This window comes from Schistocerca nitens, chromosome 2 (genome assembly GCF_023898315.1).
Source record: "Schistocerca nitens isolate TAMUIC-IGC-003100 chromosome 2, iqSchNite1.1, whole genome shotgun sequence".
Lineage (NCBI taxonomy): Eukaryota > Metazoa > Arthropoda > Insecta > Orthoptera > Acrididae > Schistocerca > Schistocerca nitens.
In genome coordinates, this window is record NC_064615.1 from 127887318 (window position 1) to 127905435 (window position 18118).

General features: G+C 41.7%; 1 protein-coding gene across 2 annotated transcripts in view; it reads left to right on the top strand.

Moving 5' to 3' along the window:
• The first annotated feature begins 3112 nt into the window (after nucleotides 1-3112).
• LOC126235821 (anoctamin-10) overlaps nucleotides 3113-18118 on the top strand; it is a 310819-nt gene continuing 295813 nt past the window's right edge. For both annotated transcript variants that reach the window (XM_049944670.1, XM_049944671.1), the window contains exon 1: nucleotides 3113-3271. The gene's annotated coding sequence lies outside the window, so the exon portion shown is untranslated. The remainder of the gene's footprint in view (nucleotides 3272-18118) is intronic.

Below are 18118 nucleotides of genomic sequence, written 5' to 3' on the forward strand. Positions count from 1 at the left end.
ACTAGTGAGTTAATGTAAATAAAGTACTTATTCAGCAAGTGTCACCAGTAACAGCACTTTATAAATTACTTTTCTTGTAAGGCTTCTTTAAATGTCTTGGTATTTTTATGCTCTCTTCCCTGTACATCTATTCCTTAACTTCATTTGTTTCCCATAGCAAAAATCAGTTTCAGTGCAACTGTGATTCACAAACCACAATAAAAGGCAGTAAAATAATTTTCATCAAGTCTTCGCTGCTTGATTTAGGATTCACAATGGAGTTCTCTATTCTTTTTTGAAAGGTCTTCAACAAGTTTCCCGCTGATATAAAACACAAGATTGTGAATCTCAATGACATAATTTCAATAGTAGATCAAAAATTACCTGGTTAGTCACTTCTACAAATTGTTTAGATTTGAGCACTGAAGTTTGAATAAAAATGATCTTTGTAAACAGTCCTATATTCTCCCGGCACACAGATGACTATCTGTATATTTCTATGCTAAATATCAGTGTTCTCAGGTAGACATTAAGCTAGCAATATACGGGGAAACTACAGCTATTTAATGTATCTACGGAATCAAACCTATGTTTCTAGAATGAGATTTTCACTCTCGAACGGAGTGTGCGCTGATATGAAACTTCCTCGCAGATTAAAACTGCGTGCCGGACCGAGACTCAAACTCGGGACCTGAGTTTGAGTCTTGGTCCGGCACACAGTTTTAATCTGCCAGGAAGTTTCAAACCTATCTTGCTCAGGAAGCATAAATAATTTATAAAATTTGGTCTCTGATAATTATTAATGCAACTTCCAAGAACTGCTTTACACAATAAACAAAGTCCAAAATGATCTTATATATGTTCAAGATTCACGTGAATGTGTGTTAGCCCAACACCCTGATCCAACGAGCAATATTGCAGGCTGCTTTGAGGGCATATCTTTTTACACAGAAAAGCCGTTTGGCAATCTAGGGCTCTACGAATTTTATTGGCCTAAATGCTTTGAGGATACCGGGGCACAGTGATTAATTGATTATATAAAATATATGACTGTCAGGATGGCATCATAGATTTGCATATGCAGCCTACAAATTCTGAACATTTAGAAGACTGTTAAAAACTAGATGCCTGAATGATGCTAGAGTATTGAAATTGTGACTCTTACGGTTTATTATCTTTCTCTACAAATTTTGCCATGTCTGTAGTATGGATTTGTACTCTTAGTTTGGCAGAAACCAAATACTGAAAAGGTAATAAGTTATCATGGGTACTGTCTCTTCATACCACATGAAACACAGAATTATAACATCTGTTTGTGACTGACTAAATGTGTTTAACTGTGTTGATTAGGTACGAGGCATAGAGAGCTGTTTTTTTCTAGAGCGCAGTGAGCATACATGTAGAAAACAAAAATGGTTCACTACAGAGAGAGAAAAATTACTTTCAGTCTAACATCTGCTGAAGAAATGAAGAAAGCTGTGAATACTGCAATTCAAGATGGCATGAAAGTTCTGGCAACAGCAAAACAATACATCATACCTGGACAGACCCTTCAAAGGTTAGTTATCTTAGCAACATGATGGTGCAAAAGGTGCAGTAGTTGGAAGTGTGACGTAATGATACTAACAGGGCAGATACAACAGACGCCGAACAACACAATCACTACTCCAGTTGTAAGTCTGCTTGCAACTAGTAACTGTTTAAACAGTTTAAGTCACTTGCATCGCCAAAGGAAATGTGTCCTTAAAAACGACCACCTGTACGACAATTCAGCATGGCCAAAAAAAAAAAAAAACCAAGGACAGGAATTATTACTGATACCCCAGAGAAGCAGGAGCTTCTAGAATGTAAAAGTAAGAGGACAGAAATTGACCAGACACTCAAAATCAAACAACCAATAAGCCCATTTCTAAAAATGCCAGAAAGCAACTTCAGCCAGAGATAAACTCATGAAGGATCTGATAGTCTTCAGATGAGTGATAATGATGACAGTTCAGGTCTTCTCGATGAAGTATAATTTAACGTGGATGGGGAGCTCTATGAGAGTACTTAATTATTAGCTAGTATCTTTTCAAAAAATTCCAGAAATTACTGAACACCTGATATACTTTTGGTAGCTGTCCAAAACCAAACATGCTAACATCTGATTTGAGTACAACTCAATGTACTTGACGCTGTTAAGTTGCTGATCGTTGTAGGGTAATCAGTAACCAATCGCCTGAACCCGAAGACTTTTCCTGCGTCTACACATTTCTAGCTGTGGACTTTTCTGTAGCTGTTCCGGTCGTATCTGGTTGGCTGTTGGTATGACGTAACGCTACAAATGCTTTGCACCGTTAAATGTATTAAAATTTGTTTTATAATGCTAGTTCCTATTTGTACAATTGGGTGTTATGTCCAGTTAATCTTGTCCATTTCGTTAAGGACCGTACATACAAAATTATTCCCTGTGTTATTTTCTCAGCAAGTATTATTACATGCTACGTATATGTATTATACACATTACATACTGTTCTAAGAAAATGGGATGTACGGTACTTTTATGTTCATAACTGGTTCTTAACGCCGGTGCTACAGTAGTCATCAGCTGTTGGCGTTAATGTCCTGTGTCTGATAAGGTGCATTTGTAATACTTTTGCACGGCATTGTTTATGCAACAAATCAAAGTGAACGTAGCTACATAGCGTTAACACGTTGAATTGGCACTCTTTAATGAGTTGTTATTAGAAGATGGACGGAGTTATGCTGACGTATTTCAAATACTGTGTTGTACTGTCCTGTGCTGTTTTACTGATCCTCTTCACCATTTTTGCACAGCGGTTTGTACCTACTACAAAAATGATAAAGAGGATAAATACTCGAAATCTCTCTTTATAATTTCTTTCATCTTCTGAAAGAAACCGTTCATAGTGCCAATTCAGTGTATTAATGCGATAAACATTCACTCCGTCTTGTTGCTTGTGCAACTATAATTGTAACACGCCATGCAAAGGTATCACAAATATGCCGCTTCGTAAACACAACATTAAGCCCAACAGCTGAGCGTCATCTCGCATCACCTTAAACCGTCTATATATACAACGCTACCCGTGCTGCCATCTCTGAAGTCAGTCGAGAACTCGATTGACATCGATGTACAGTGCGGTTGAAATCCTTGGTTACTATACACGTCGTGGCTACGATCCAAGGTTCGTGTAACATTTCCAATGTTGCGGCCGCGCAAACAGTGATCATTAAACGCCGAAGAGGACGGATGTGTATTTACTTAGCAGATACCAACCAGAATCCAGAGGTAAGTCCGCGAGTACTGGCATATCATAGTTTAGTGGAACAACACAAATACGGGAGATGAGTCAGTGTGACAACAATCCTGTGTCGGCACTTCTACGCGAACTAGTCATAGCCACACAGGCAGCTGAGTTCACAAGCGTGTACGTGGAAAGCGGAACGTTATCCATACTGTAGTGAAAGTAAAATAGTGTGAATATTGTACTATTGTGTAAAATGTATTATGTCCTAAACGGAACTGTGAAGTAATTTAGCGTGCGTTCTACGGAACGTATGTAATATTAAGTCACAACAACTTAGGTAGACGTAGAGAATATTAACAAGACTAAATTGTGAGTTGCACTGGCAGAAAAATATGCGAAATCTGAAACACTTTAGAGAGTTTTTACCCTATTAACAAAATATGAATTATCAGTGAATTTATCGGTATAGCACAAATGTGTGCGGAGGAAAAAATTATTTCCTGTACCAAGTGTAGCATGCTATCGCTAATGATGAAAATGAATTTAAAAAGGCTATTAATTGCGATAGATATACATAGGTTTTATATGAATGTTGTAGCTGTTTAGAGTGGAGAATGTAACTCTGCAGTTCCTATATTTATGCTACACTGGCGCACGTCATTGAAAACGCATCGGTGTAGCCCGAACAACCATTAGGAGCTGTCAAGAGCTTCGAATACACGTTACTGATTCCTAGAACGTAACTTTTTCTTTTTACTGAGCATTTGATAGGTTCATCCAACGTAATTTAGGTTTGAATTAATAAGTATTCTATCCATAATCTGGTTGTCGTCAAACGCATTTGCGTGGGCGATCTGTCATGTACATGTAATGTAAGAACTGATTTGTTATCCATCGAGCTGTCGGGTTTAGCAGAACTGAATGTCAGATATTTTTCGGACGATTTGTTTCGTTATTGACCCCACGTCAAAAGAATCTAATTGGAGGTAGTAAAGACAATATTACCACCTATAGTAAACGCCATATCGGCCAAGTATAACACTAGAATATAAACTGATCGACTGTAAGATATACCACTCCAACGCAGGCCTCTGTAAATGCTAGTGACTCTCAGCTTGTCTTTGAACATCAATCGAACGGGAAAAAATGAGAATTTCTTTTTCCAGAAGGGGGACTTCGTGACACACTATAGCTTAAGCTTTAAATTTGGCCATGGGAACTACAGTATCAATAAAGAATTGCATCTTATTAGCTTTATTATTTTTTCGGGATTTATCTGAATTTCTACATACTTTTTGTCTGACATTGTTAACAAAAGTTAATTTCTGCCAGTCATTTTACTGTAGTACTGCCCATGCGACAAGCGAGTTATTTGAAGTATTAAGTTAGGTATTTTTAACATTTTCAGCTTTTACATGAAGCGCATGTCAAGTACCAAATTTAGTAAACGTTATTGTAAGGGAGGAAAAAATTCTTAGTAGTAACCTTCTCGTGCCGCGAAATTTGTTCCTAAACCAGAGCTGTGAGGGTATGCGTTTCAGTTAATGTTACTGTGTATTGTCAACGTCTGTATTTGCGTAACACTAGCCGCAGTACTGTTTACGGAGAATAACTAATAGTACATTCTCTTGGAAGGTGAAAAAATATTTCCCGCGCGCACTTGTAGCCATAATTTTGTATCTGGCTCTTCACAATATGTTCACGGGTGGTGTGTCCATTGCCCCCAGGGCGCAGATAGAATTCAGTACACCTCATCCCCCACCCGCTGTATACATACGGGAATTTTAGACTGCTCCAGTAATGTTGACGTATTTACTAAACAAATCCGTGATATATTAAGCACTTAGATATTCTAAAAGTCTTCAGTCGTATGTGGTAAATGTCGCTGATAATTTATATTAAAAATGGCAGGACTAAAAGTACTATTCGCAGCATATGTGGGTACCAGAAGCATTTTCAGAATTCTTCCTATGAGTTAGTCTACTTAAAACAGTTGATTTTTAGCCGCATGCCGCGGGATGAAACCAGTGTAGTAACACCAAGTGAACGTGGTAGCATTTCAACAGTGGCAAGTCTTTCTCCTATTTCGTAGTCGAAAACGTCATCGATGTTTAGCCGGAAACTTCGGTAACTATAAAAGTTCAAGCTGTTCAAAAGTTATGTATGAAGATTTCTATTATTTCTTCAATAAATTAAGCCGAATTACACCACGGCCAATCGGATAGCTTCTACTATTCGTAACACAGTTAGCACCTAGGCTTTTAAATAGCAAGCATACTTTGGCGATCTGAATGTTTCATCATCCACGTCGAAATAATGTTTTTAGTTTGTAATTTCGTAAGTTTTAAGTGTTTTTTGTAGTCATATTTAACGCAGCAGGTTCGGTGAAAGGATTTTCTCAGAAGTCCTTGACACATCAAAAGATGTTACCAGAATGTTTTTCTTTAACGCCGTAAACTGGTCCATGCAAGATCTCTCAGACGTTGCAACTTTAACGAAGACTACAAACAAAAAGTTTCGAAGCTTCGTAATCGACGTTGTGGAAAATGCAGACACGAAATTCCTACGGATATGTCTGTAGTGTTTGTGTTTCCTTTGGCATTATTTACCGTGCAGTACAGACATACAACGGTTTGCTCGCGTCCCTTGGCCTGACAGGGTTATCTTGTAAGCCAGGGACTTCTTGCTCTGTATTTTGCTCTGCCTCGAAGGCTATACACTTTTCTAACACAGGACGTATTCGAAATCACTCGGCATTCGCGGAAGCCTAAACGCACTTTAACCTAGAATTTCACACTTTCGGTGTGATCTTTCAAACATGGTTTCCAGTCGTTTAGAGTTAGGATGTTTTCGTCCTATCCAGTCCGAATACTTGTTCGATGCAACTCTCTGCGCTAGTCTATCCCGTGCAAGTCTCTTCATCTCCACGTACTACCACAGTCTACATCCATTTGAGCCTGCTTAGGTTTGGTCTCCCTATAACATTTTTGCCGCCCCCCCCCCTCACACACACACACACACACACACACACACACACACACACACACACACACACACACACTCAAATTCACTCACTTCGTCCATTACAGAACTGACTGCTACTTCATGCTTCAGATGTGTCCTATCAGTCGATACCTTCTTTTGATTAAGTTGGGCCGTAAATTTCTTTCGATTAAGCATCTCCTCATACTTACTCGATCTACCAATTTAATCTTCAGCATTCTTCTGTAACAGCACACTTCGAAAGCTTCTCTCCTTGGCTGAGCTACTTACCAAGTTTCTTTTCCGAACTAGGCTATGCACTCCAGACAAATACATTCTGAAGGAAACTCCCTGACATCTGAATTTATATTTGTGTTAAGATTCCTCATTGTCAGAAACGCTTTTCCTTCTTCGGTCGTCAATTATTTTGCAGTGCATACAACAAAACCGCTCTACTACGTGTGTCCCATTTTGTAATCTACTTATCTGAGCATTGCCAGATTTAATTAGACTAAATTCTATTATACTTGTTTTATTTTTGTTGGTTTTCATTTTTTAACGTTTTCAAAACATTAACCATTCCGTTAAAGTGCTTTTACAAGTCCGTTGCCGTTTCTGCGAGAATTACGATGTCGTAACAAACATCAGTTTTTATTTCCTCTCCCTGAACTGTAATTATCTTTCCAAATTTCTCCGTGGTTTCTTTTATAGCTTGCTCGATTTACAGAGGGAATACCATAGGGTTAGGGTAAATCCCTCTGTCGCATTCATTTCTCAACCACCACCTCCCTTTCATCTTCCTCGACTCTTAGGACTGTAATGAGGTTTCTGTATAAGTTGTAGATAACATTTCTCTCACTGTATTTAATTTCTGCTACCTCAGAATTTCAAATACTATATTCCACTCAACATTGTCAAAAGCTTTCTCTAAACAACAAATGTTATAAACGTCAGCTTGGCTTTCTTTAACTTGTCTTCCACGTTAAGTCGTGGGGTGCGACTCGCCTCGGGTCTTCCTATATTTCTTCGGAACCCAAACCAATCTTCCCCGAAGTCGGCTTCTACCAGTTTTTCAATTTTTCTGTAAATAATTCGTGTCGGTATTTTGCCGCCATGACTTTTTAAATAGATTGTTCGGTAATATTCACGTCTATAAACACCGCTCTTCTTCCGTATAATTTTTACATTCTTTCTGGAAGTCTGAAGATATTTTGCCTGTGAATTAGTTTTCTCATGGCTAGGTCTAAAGATTTACAGTAAACAGCGTATTATTCGGCACAATATTTTGGCAACTGCCTTAGTCACTCGCTTTAGGTTTTGCTACCGTTTGTGGCTCACAGTTCGGTTGTGTCCCATACAGCGCGCACCCGTAAAGGACAGCAAATGCAGTAGTCGAAGTATTGCGCGCAAATGAATCTCATAATTCAGTTTGTTCCAACAAGTCTGTTTTCTACACGGTTCCTTATCGAAAATAAGAATAGCGGTTACAACTTATTTTGTAACTTTTTAAATGTATGAAAAACTGTTTATAAGCCACTAAGCTAATACTGTAATACAGATTACATAAATTACCGATATTACGTTCTTCTTTTCAAATACTATACTTAATGCATGGTACATTGTGGTGGAAGCTACACACTGTGAAACGAGTGTGTGAACATTATCTTCCCCACACAGTTCACCTGCTACATACATAGACATATATATCACAATGCTTGCAATCATGAAAATTCAGGTCCGAAATGGCTTAAATGTTCATTTCATAGCAATAAATGAACTAATAGACATTGACAGCACAACTCAGTTGTAGCTATGTAATGGCTATTAACACTAGCAGTAGGGTCCACACTAATTATTGTTATTGGCAGTGGTTAGACACACATCACTGACAGCCTGCCATTGAAAAGCTTCTGCCAGTTCAGAAGTAAGGAGTTGAGGAACCAAGGGATTTACAAACAGTGGGCCTAAATGTTGTGCACACTTTTAATTTGGTCAGTTTTTAATGGGAATGCAGAGTATGGGTGAAGAAAGGGTCGGTAGGCAGAGGACTGTTGGTGAGGAAGCATCTGCTATAACAAGTATCTATCCTCAGTGTGGATAGTTAGCATTCTTCCCTGAGAAGAAACTGGAGGTGGCACTCATGACGCACCGAGAATTGCTTCATCATTCTAAAAAAAAAGGCTGTTGGAAATAAGCTGTACGATTCATCTCATTAACTTATTACTTCGCTGCTTAATAAAACACTTACAGAACCAATATTATTTAGCTTTTGTAATCTTAAAAATGAAAATGTTCAAAGAAAATTTTTTGATTCCAAAGTTTAGTTAGACGCTAATGCTGAGGATGGTGTGTGGGAGGGGGGGGTTGTGGCTAATATCGGATTGCGTTCAGCGGTTATAGTCTCGAAAAGGTTAGGAACCACAGCTCTGTTAAATTTGCGTGTCGAGCGAGGAAAAAATGACTACGCGCCCTAACCTCTTATGATCGCTGCACAAGGTATGATGGAGGCAATAATGTTGCATCGTCTGGCTCGAATACTCTTTCTCTAAGTCCATCCCATAGGGACATGGGACCTGGGACCTGGATAATTTCGAAGAACCAGAGGTTGCTGAGCATTTCAGAGGGAGCATTAGGCAACAGTTGAGTTGAACAGGGGAAAGGAATACAGTAGAAGATGATTGGATAGCTTTAAGAGACTAAACAGTGAAGGCAGCAGAGGATCTAATAGGTATAAAAGCAAGGCCTAATAGAAATCCTTGGATAACACAAGGCCTATTGAAGGAGAAAATATGAAAATGCAGCAAATGAAGCAGGCGGAAGGAAATAAAAATGCTGACAGGAAGTGCAAAACGGCTAAGAAGGAATGGCTAGAGGAGAAATGTAAGGACTTAGAAGCTTATTTCACTTGGAGAAGATCGATACCGCCAAGAGAAAATTAAGAGGCCTTTGGGGAAAAGAGAACCAGTTGTATGAAGATCAAGAACTCGGGTAGAAAACCAGTCCTAAACAAAGAAGGGAAAGCTGAAAATTGGAGGGAGTAAATAGAGGGTGTATACAAGGGAGGCGAACTTGAAGGCAATAATATAGAAATGGATGATGGTGGTGGTGATGATGATGGTGATGGTGGTGATGGTGGTGATGGTGGTGATGGTGGTGATGGTGGTGATGGTGGTGATGGTGGTGATGGTGGTGATGGTGGTGATGGTGGTGATGGTGGTGATGATGATGATGATGATGATGATGATGATATGGGAGACATGATACTGCGAGAATAACTTGACAGAGCACAGGAAGACCTAAGTCGAAGCAAGGTCCCGAGATTCTACGATATTCCGTCAGAATTACTGACTGCTGTGGGAGAGCCAGCCATGACAAAATCCTTCCGTCTTGTTTGCAAGATCTAGGAGACAGGCGAAATACCCTCAGATTTAAAGAAGAATGTAATAATTCTAATTCCAAAGAAAGCAGGTGCTGACAGTGTGAACATTACCGAACTGTTAGTTTAATAAGTCATGGCTGGAAAATACTAACACGAATTCTTTACGCAAGAATGAAAAAAATTGGTAGAAACTGACCTCGAGTGGGAGCAGTTTGGATTCCGGAGAAATGTAGGAACACGCGAGGCAATACTGACAGTACGACTTCTTAGAAGATAGGCTAAGGAAAGGCAAATATACGTTTACAGCATTTGTAGGCTTAGAGAAAGCTTTTGATAATGTTGACTCGAAATACTTTCTTCGAAATTCTGAAGGTAGCAGGTGTAAAATAGTCGAGGGGCAGGAAAGGGACGCAATGGTTGAGGAGGAGTGAGACAGAGTTGTAGCCTATCCCCGATGTAATTCAATCTGTACATTGAGCAAGCAGTAAAGGAAAACTGAGAAACATTCAGGGAAGGAATTAAAATCCAGGGAGAAGAAATAAAAACTTTGATGTTTGCCGATAATATTGTAATTCTGACAGGCAACAAAGGTTTGGAAGAGCAGTTGAACGGAATGGACAGTGTCCTGAAAGGAGCAAATAAAATGAAGAACTACAAAAGCAAAACAAGCATATGGAATGTAGGTGAATTAAATAAGATGCTAAGGGATTTAGACTAGGAAACTAGATACGTAGAGTAGATGAGTTTTGCTATTTGGGTAGCAAAATAACTGATAATGGCCGAAGTACAGAGGATATAAATATAGATGGCAATGGCAAGAAAAGCGTTTCTGAAGAAGACTAATTTGTTAACATCTAATGTAGATTTAAGTTTTACGAAGTATTTTCTGAAGGTATTTGTCTGGAGTGTAGTCGTGCACGTAGTGAATTATGGACGATAGCTAGTTCAGACAGGAAGAGAATAGAATCTTTCGAAATGTGGTGCTACAGAAGAATGTTGAAGATTAGATGAGTAGATCATGTCATTAATGAGAAGGTACTGAACAGAACTGGGAAAACAAATTTGTGGCACAACCTGACTAGAAGAAGAGATCGGTTGATAGGATTCATTCTGAGACATTAATGGATCACAAATTTAGTTATGGGGGGGGGGGGGGGGGAGTTTCGGGGGTAAAAATCAAGGATGGAGACAAAGAGATGAATACAGTAAGCAGATTCAGGATGATGCAGGTTACAGTAGTTATCCGGAGATGAAGTTGCTCCCACAGGATGCAGTAGCATGGAGAGCTGCATCAAACCAGCTTTCGGATTGAAGACTACAACAATAATCCCCTAGATAACTGTAAGCACATCTTCCTTCTACAGTGTCCAATTGAAGTTCCTTGATCATCCCTATAACACATGAATATGGACTGTACTGACCTGGGAATTCACTGCACTTTCCCCAACTCCCCGCCCCACCCCAAAACAGTCTTTCCCTACTACTGATTTCAAGTGTCCGTTCTATTTCATATCGCTTAGCGAAGTATTGACAGACATTTAAATGACCTGACGGGCCCCACTATTGTTAATGTCGGACACTGCCACGCTCTTTATCTTTGTTATGCGAATTCTCTTGCATTCATCCACACTTAAAGAGGACTAGGGTTCAGTACACCAGGTGGAAGAAGGTAGTGCTGCATTTCCGTACTATCATCAAAAGATACTTTGCTTCCCGCCCGGATAGCCTTGCGTGTTAGCACGCTGCTTCCGAAATGGGACAGGCGCACCGGCCACAGATTGAATCAACCTGGTTGTGTCTTTCAGGCGCTTTTCCCACATCCCGCAAGGTGGATGCCGGACTGGTAGCCACGTTCCGCCTCAGTTACAGAAACCGTTCGCACACTTTCACATGGATGGGGACAGTTGGACTCCACAAATTCCGTCGTGGAAGGGGGGAGGGGGAAGAGGATCGTTACAGGACATTATAGAGTCCATTAAGTTTCGTTCGAGTACACGCATGTTATTTTCATTTGTGTTGAACATTGCTCGTCCAGTAGCGTTTCCTGTTGGTCAAAAAATGTGCAAGGCAATCCTGTTTGTGAAACAACTTCATACATCAGGTTGTTTACTTGCCGACAATTTGACACATTGACGAACAGCTTTCGAAAATCCTGACTACCTATCTTTAATCATGTTGTTGTTGTGGTCTTCAGTCCAGAGACTGGTTTGATGCAGCTCTCCGTGCTACTCTATCCAGTGTAAGCTTCATCATCTCCCAGTACCTACTGCAGCCTACATCCTTCTGAATCTGCTTAGTGTATTGATCTCTTGGTCTCCCTCTACGATTTTTACCCTCCACGCTGCCCGCCAATACTAAATTGGTGATCCCTTGATGCCTCAGAATATGCCCTACCAACCGATCCCTTCTTCTAGTCAAGTTGTGCCACAAATTTTTCTTGTCTACAATTCTATTCAATACCTCCTCATTAGTTATGTGATCTACCCATCCAATCTTCAGCATTCTTCTGTAGCACCACATTTCGAAAGCTTCTATTCTCTTCTTGTCCAAACTAGTTATCGTCCATGTTTCACGTCCATACATGGCTACACTCTATACAAATACTTTCAGAAACGACTTCCTGACACTTAAATCTATACTCGATGTTAACAAACTATTGTTATGTATCAATAAGTCATTTTCTTCAAGGTGATTCATAATGTTAGAGTACAGTATATGCTCCAAAATCCTATTGCAAATTGAGGTCAGTGATATGGGTCTGTAATTCAATGGGTTACTCCTATTTCCTTTCTCGAATATTGGTGTGACCTGTACTACTTTCCATTCTTTAGGAACAGACCTTTCATCAAGTGAGTGGTTGTATATGATTGCTAAGAAAGGCGCTATACTCTGAAAGGAACCTGATTGGTATACCATCTGGACCGGAAGACTTGCCTTTAAGTGATTTGAGTTGTTTCGCAACACCTAAGATATCTTCTTTTATGCCACTCATGCTAACAGTTGTTCTGGTTTCGAATTCTGGAATATTTACTTTCTCTTCTTTCGTCAAAGAATTACGGAAAACTGTATTTAGTAACTCCGCTTTAGTGGCACCATCATCGGTAACATTTCCATCGCTATCGCGCAGTGACGGTATTTTTTTTTTTTTTTCTCTCCACTGGTGTACTTTACATACGACCAGAATCTCTTTGGGTTTTCTACCATATTTTGAGACAATATTTCATTGTGGAAACTATTAAAAGCATCTCGGTCCGCATTAAATTTCGAGCTTCCGTGAAACCTAGCCAGCCTTAGGAATTTTGCGTTCTCCTGAATTTGGCATGCCTTTTTCGTTGCTTCTGCAACAGTGTTCTGACGTGTTTCGTGTACCATGGTGGATCAGTCCCGCCTCTCATTAACTTACGCGGTATGAATCTATCTGTTGCTGTCGATATTGTATCTTTGAATTTGAGCCATATCTGGTCTACAGTTACATAATAAGCTTGGAAGGAATTGACTCTCTCTTAGGAAGGTATCAAGCGAATTTTTATCTGCTGTTTTAAATAGATATATTTTGCGTTTATTTTTAGTGGTTTTGTTTGATATGGTTTTGAGCCTCGCTACACTGACCTCGTGTTCACTAATCCCTGTACCCACCATGATGCTCTCTATTAGATCAGGATTATTTGTGGCTAGGAGGTCAAGTGTGTTTTCGTAACCATTTACTAATTGTTCAAAGTAATTCTCAGAGAAAGCACTTAGTACATTTTCGGAAGAAAAAATGGCTCTGAGCACTATGGGACTTAACATCTGTGGTCATCAGTCCCCTAAAACTCAGAACTACTTAAACCTAACTAACCTAAGGACATCGCGAACATCCATGCCCGATACAGGATTCGAACCTGCGACCGTAGCAGTCGCTCGTTTCCAAACTGAAGCGCCTAGAACCGCTCGGCCATTTCGGCAGGCAATAACGGAAGATGTTTTCTGTCTACCACTGGCTTTGAACATGTATTTTCGCCAACAAATCGAGGGTAGATTGAAGTCTCCACCAATTATAACTGTACGAGTGGGGTACTTATTTTTAATGAGATTAAAGTTTTCTTTGAACCGTTCAGCTATTATATCATCTGAGTCGGGGTGGGGGTGGGGGTCAGTAGAAGGAACCAATTATTATTTTGGTACGGCTGTTGAGTATAACTTCTACCCACAGTTATTCGCAGAACTATCTATTTCAACTTCACTACAAGATAAACTACTACCAACAGACACAAACACACCACCACCTACTTTATTTAATCTGTCCTTTCTGAACACGGTTTGCGCCTCTGGAAAAAAATTCCGGCAGAATTTCTCTCTGGCTTTAGCCAGCTTTCTGTTCCTATAGCGGTTTCAGTCTTTCTATCAGCGCTTGAAGCTGTGGTACTTTTCCAACACAGCTACGACAATTTACAACTACAATACCGCCTGTTGCTTGGTCGATTCTTATCGTTTCTTTGCCCTGTACCCTTTGAGACTGGAGCCCTTTTTGATCTTTTCCGAGACTGTCTAACCTAAAATAACCGCCCAGTCCACGCCACACAGCCCCTGCTACCCGTGTAGCCGCCTCCTGTGTGTAGCGGACACCTGACCTATTTAGCGGAACTCGAAACCACACCACCCTATGGCGCAAGTCGAGGAATCTGTAGCCTACACGGTCGCAGAACCGTCTGAGCCTCTGATTCAGACCCTCCACTCGGCTCTGTACCAAAGGTCCGCAATCGGTCCTGTCGACGATGTTGCAGATGGTGAGCTCTGCCTTCTTCTCGCTAGCAAGACTGGCAGTCTTCACCAACTCAGATAGCCGCCGGAAAGTAGAGAGAATCTCTTCCGATCCATAGCGACACACGTCATTAGTGCCGACATGAGCCACCACCTGCAGTTGGCTGCACGCTGTACTCTTCATGGCATCCGAAAGGATTCTTTCCACATCTTGGAGTGCACATTGGCTTTCTTCCCGTCCTTAGCTGCCATATCCATAAAGGGCTCCATCACCCGCCTAACATTGGAGCTCCCAGTGACAAGCAATCCCACCCATTGCGCTTGTCCGGACCTCTCAGGAAGACCGGCCACTGCCACAACAGGCGAAGCTGCCCTTGCTGGCTCAGAAGTACTTTCAGCAGTGGGCAGTACCTCAAACCTGTTACGGAGGCATAAGGATGCAGCCTTGCGGCCAGCACCAACTTCCGTCTTCCGCCCAGGGATTCGCGACCCCACCACGGTTCGCCAATCATTGTCAGGCAAGTGTCGACCGGCAGGGACGTCCGAATCAGAGGGCGCAGTGGCATCAGAGATCCCAGGCGGTGCTACAGGTTCCAGAGGCGCCAGAGCGCTCGCCTCGGGTGTCCCAACGTCACCGCGACCCAGGGCAACAGCCTGGGGCAACAGCCTGGAGCCTGTCGACCACGGCCAACACAGCTTCCAGCTGTTTACGGATGGTGGCCAATTCCCCCTGAATTCGTACACAACAGGCGCAGTCCCTATCCATCCCTAACAATTTTTCTTTCCTCTTTTATCTCACAAGCCGTTCAAAACAAACACTGATGACTGGTATTTACACTATACGGGTACTAAAACGCGATGCTACAACTCTCAAATACTATAATACGCCAGAAATTCGTGAATTAAACTATGCAAGTACCCAAAATCACGCATAGAAGTATTAAACTATGAAACAAATAAGTGAGCTAAGAGTAAGACTTGCTTCTGGCTGCTACCGATCCAGCGGCGACAGGGAGCTCACTGGCTGTGAGTCAGTCATGCGGAGATGCAGACACGTGAACAAGGCAGATTCACATGGATAGCTGCAACAATCCAACCGTCAGACAGACGACCACATTGACACTGATCTCTTAAGGAACTGGAAATGTATTTTTGCGAGGAATGGAATAAAATCGGCTTGAGTATCGTTAAGTATTTTTAAATACCGATTCGCAGGAGATTTTGGATGCCAGAAACGGTTCTTTACCTTATTAGATATTTTCGTTCTCTTTTCCTACTTCTTTGGGATCCATTCTGCGTGCGAAAGTATTCTGCAGTTTCAGAATCAATGCTGGTGTGAGTTGCATGTTAGGCACAGCGATAGTGTTGACACACCAGCGTTTCAGGAGCTCCACTGTTGTACAGTACGCGTGCTACCAGCCTGCGCAGTACTGAACACACTGAGGGCCCGCATCTCGTGGTCGTGCGGTAGCGTTCTCGCTTCCCACGCCCGGGTTCCCGGGTTCGATTCCCGGCGGGGTCAGGGATTTTCTCTGCCTCGTGATGGCTGGGTGTTGTGTGCTGTCCTTAGGTTAGTTAGGTTTAAGTAGTTCTAAGTTCTAGGGGACTGATGACCATCGATGTTAAGTCCCATAGTGCTCAGAGCCATTTGAACACACTGAGGTGACAAGTCATGGGATAGCCATATGCACATTTAGAGATTGCGGTGGTGTCGGGTGCACGAGGTACGAGGCGTGTTTTTTAAGTAAGTACCGTTTTGAAATTAAAAAAAAAGAGACGTGCTAAGATATATAAATTTCATTTTTACCTGAAAGCCTGTACCTTAATCTAGTCTTCTACATAATTTCCGTCAATACTGAGGCACTTGTCATAACGTTGTACCAGTTTTTGAGTACCCTCCTCATAGATGTCTGCCGCCTGACTTCTTGACCACTGCATCACCACTGTTTTGACTTCGTCATCGTCTTGAAGACGCTGACCGCCCAGGTGTTTCTTAAAGTACAGGAACAGGTGATAGTCACTGGACGCAAGATTGCGACTGTACGGAGGATGATCTAGAGTTTCCCATCGAAAATATGTGATGAGATCTTTAGTCTGATTCGCCACATGCGGACGGGTATTGTCTTGCGTCAAAACGATGCCCTTGCTCAGCTTCCATGGACTGCTGCTTTGATTCTGGTGTGACGTAGGCCACCCATGTTTCATTGCCCGTAAGAAATCATCACTGTCGGTGTGGTACCGCTCAAGGAAAGTCAATGAACTTTCTAAACGTTTGGTTTTGTGCACATCCGTCAACATTTTCGGTACCGAACGTGCGCTTAATTTTCGGTAATTAAAGTGCTCGGTCACAATGCCATACAAAACAATACGAGAAACATTAGGAAAGTCATCCCGCAAGGAAGAAATCGTAAAGCGTCTGCTTTCTCTCACCTTATTGTCCACTTCCTGCACCAAACTTTCATTAACGACCGATGGAAGGCCACTCCGTTGTTCGTTATGCACATTTGTGCGGCCATCTTTAAATGCTCTCACCCACTTTCTTACCATTCCATCACTCACAATATTTTCTCCGTAAGCTACACAGATCTCACGATGAATATCAATCGCTTTTAGGCCTTTAGCAGTAAGAAATCTTATAATACCCCGTACTTCAGTCGGCGGGACTCACGATTATCGGAGGCATCTTAAACACTCAGTACACAACGTAAACAAGGAAGAATCAGACTGTAATGGCGTCAGTGCGTAGATTAAGGTACAAAATTTCATGTAAAAATAAAATAGAGATATCTTAGTATGTTTTCTTTAATTTCAAAACAGTACTTACTTAAAAGACACGCCTCGTATAAAACGGCAGTTTATAGGCGAAGTGTCATTTGTACTCATGTGGAACGGCTTCCGGCGTTATCATTGCCGCTCGACGGGAATTAGCAGACTTTGAATGCGGAATGATAGTTTGAGATAGACGGATGGGACATTCCATGTCGGAAATCGTTAGGGAATTCAGTATTCCGAGATCCACAGTGCCAAAATTGTGCCGAGAATACCAAATTCCAGGCACTACCTCTCACCACGGGCAACACAGTGGCCGAAAGTCTTCACTTAACGCCGACACCAGCAGCGTTTGCATACAGTCGCCATTGCTAACAGACATGCAACAATGCGGGAAATAACTGCAGAAAGCAGTATGGGGTGTACGATGACCGTATCCGTTAGGACAATGAGGCGAAATCTGGCGTTAATGGACTATGGCAGCAAACGACCGATGCCAATGCCATTGGTAACATCACGACATCACCTGCCGCGCCTCTCTTGGCTTCGTGACCGTATCGGTTGGACCCTAGACGAATGCAAAACCGTGGCCTGGTCAGAGGAATCCCGATTCAGTTGGTAAGAGCTGATGGTAGGATTCGAGTGTGCCGCAGATACCACAAAGCCATCGATTCCGGTTGTCAACAACACCCTATGAAAGCTCGTGTGGCTCCATAATAGTGTTGAGTGTGTTTACGTGGAATGGACTGGGTCCTCTGGCCCAACTGAACCGATCATTGCCGGCCGGAGTGGCCGAGCGGTTCTAGTCGCTAGTCTGGGACCGCGCGACCGCTACGGTCGCAGGTTCGAATCCTGCCTCGGGCATGGATGTGTGTGATGTCCTTAGGTTAGTTAGGTTTAAGTAGTTCTAAGTTCTAGGGGACTGATGACCTCAGAGCCATTTTTGAACCGATCAACCGTAAGTGATAATTTTTGGTAACTGGCAGACCATATGCAACCATCCATGGACTTCGTTGTC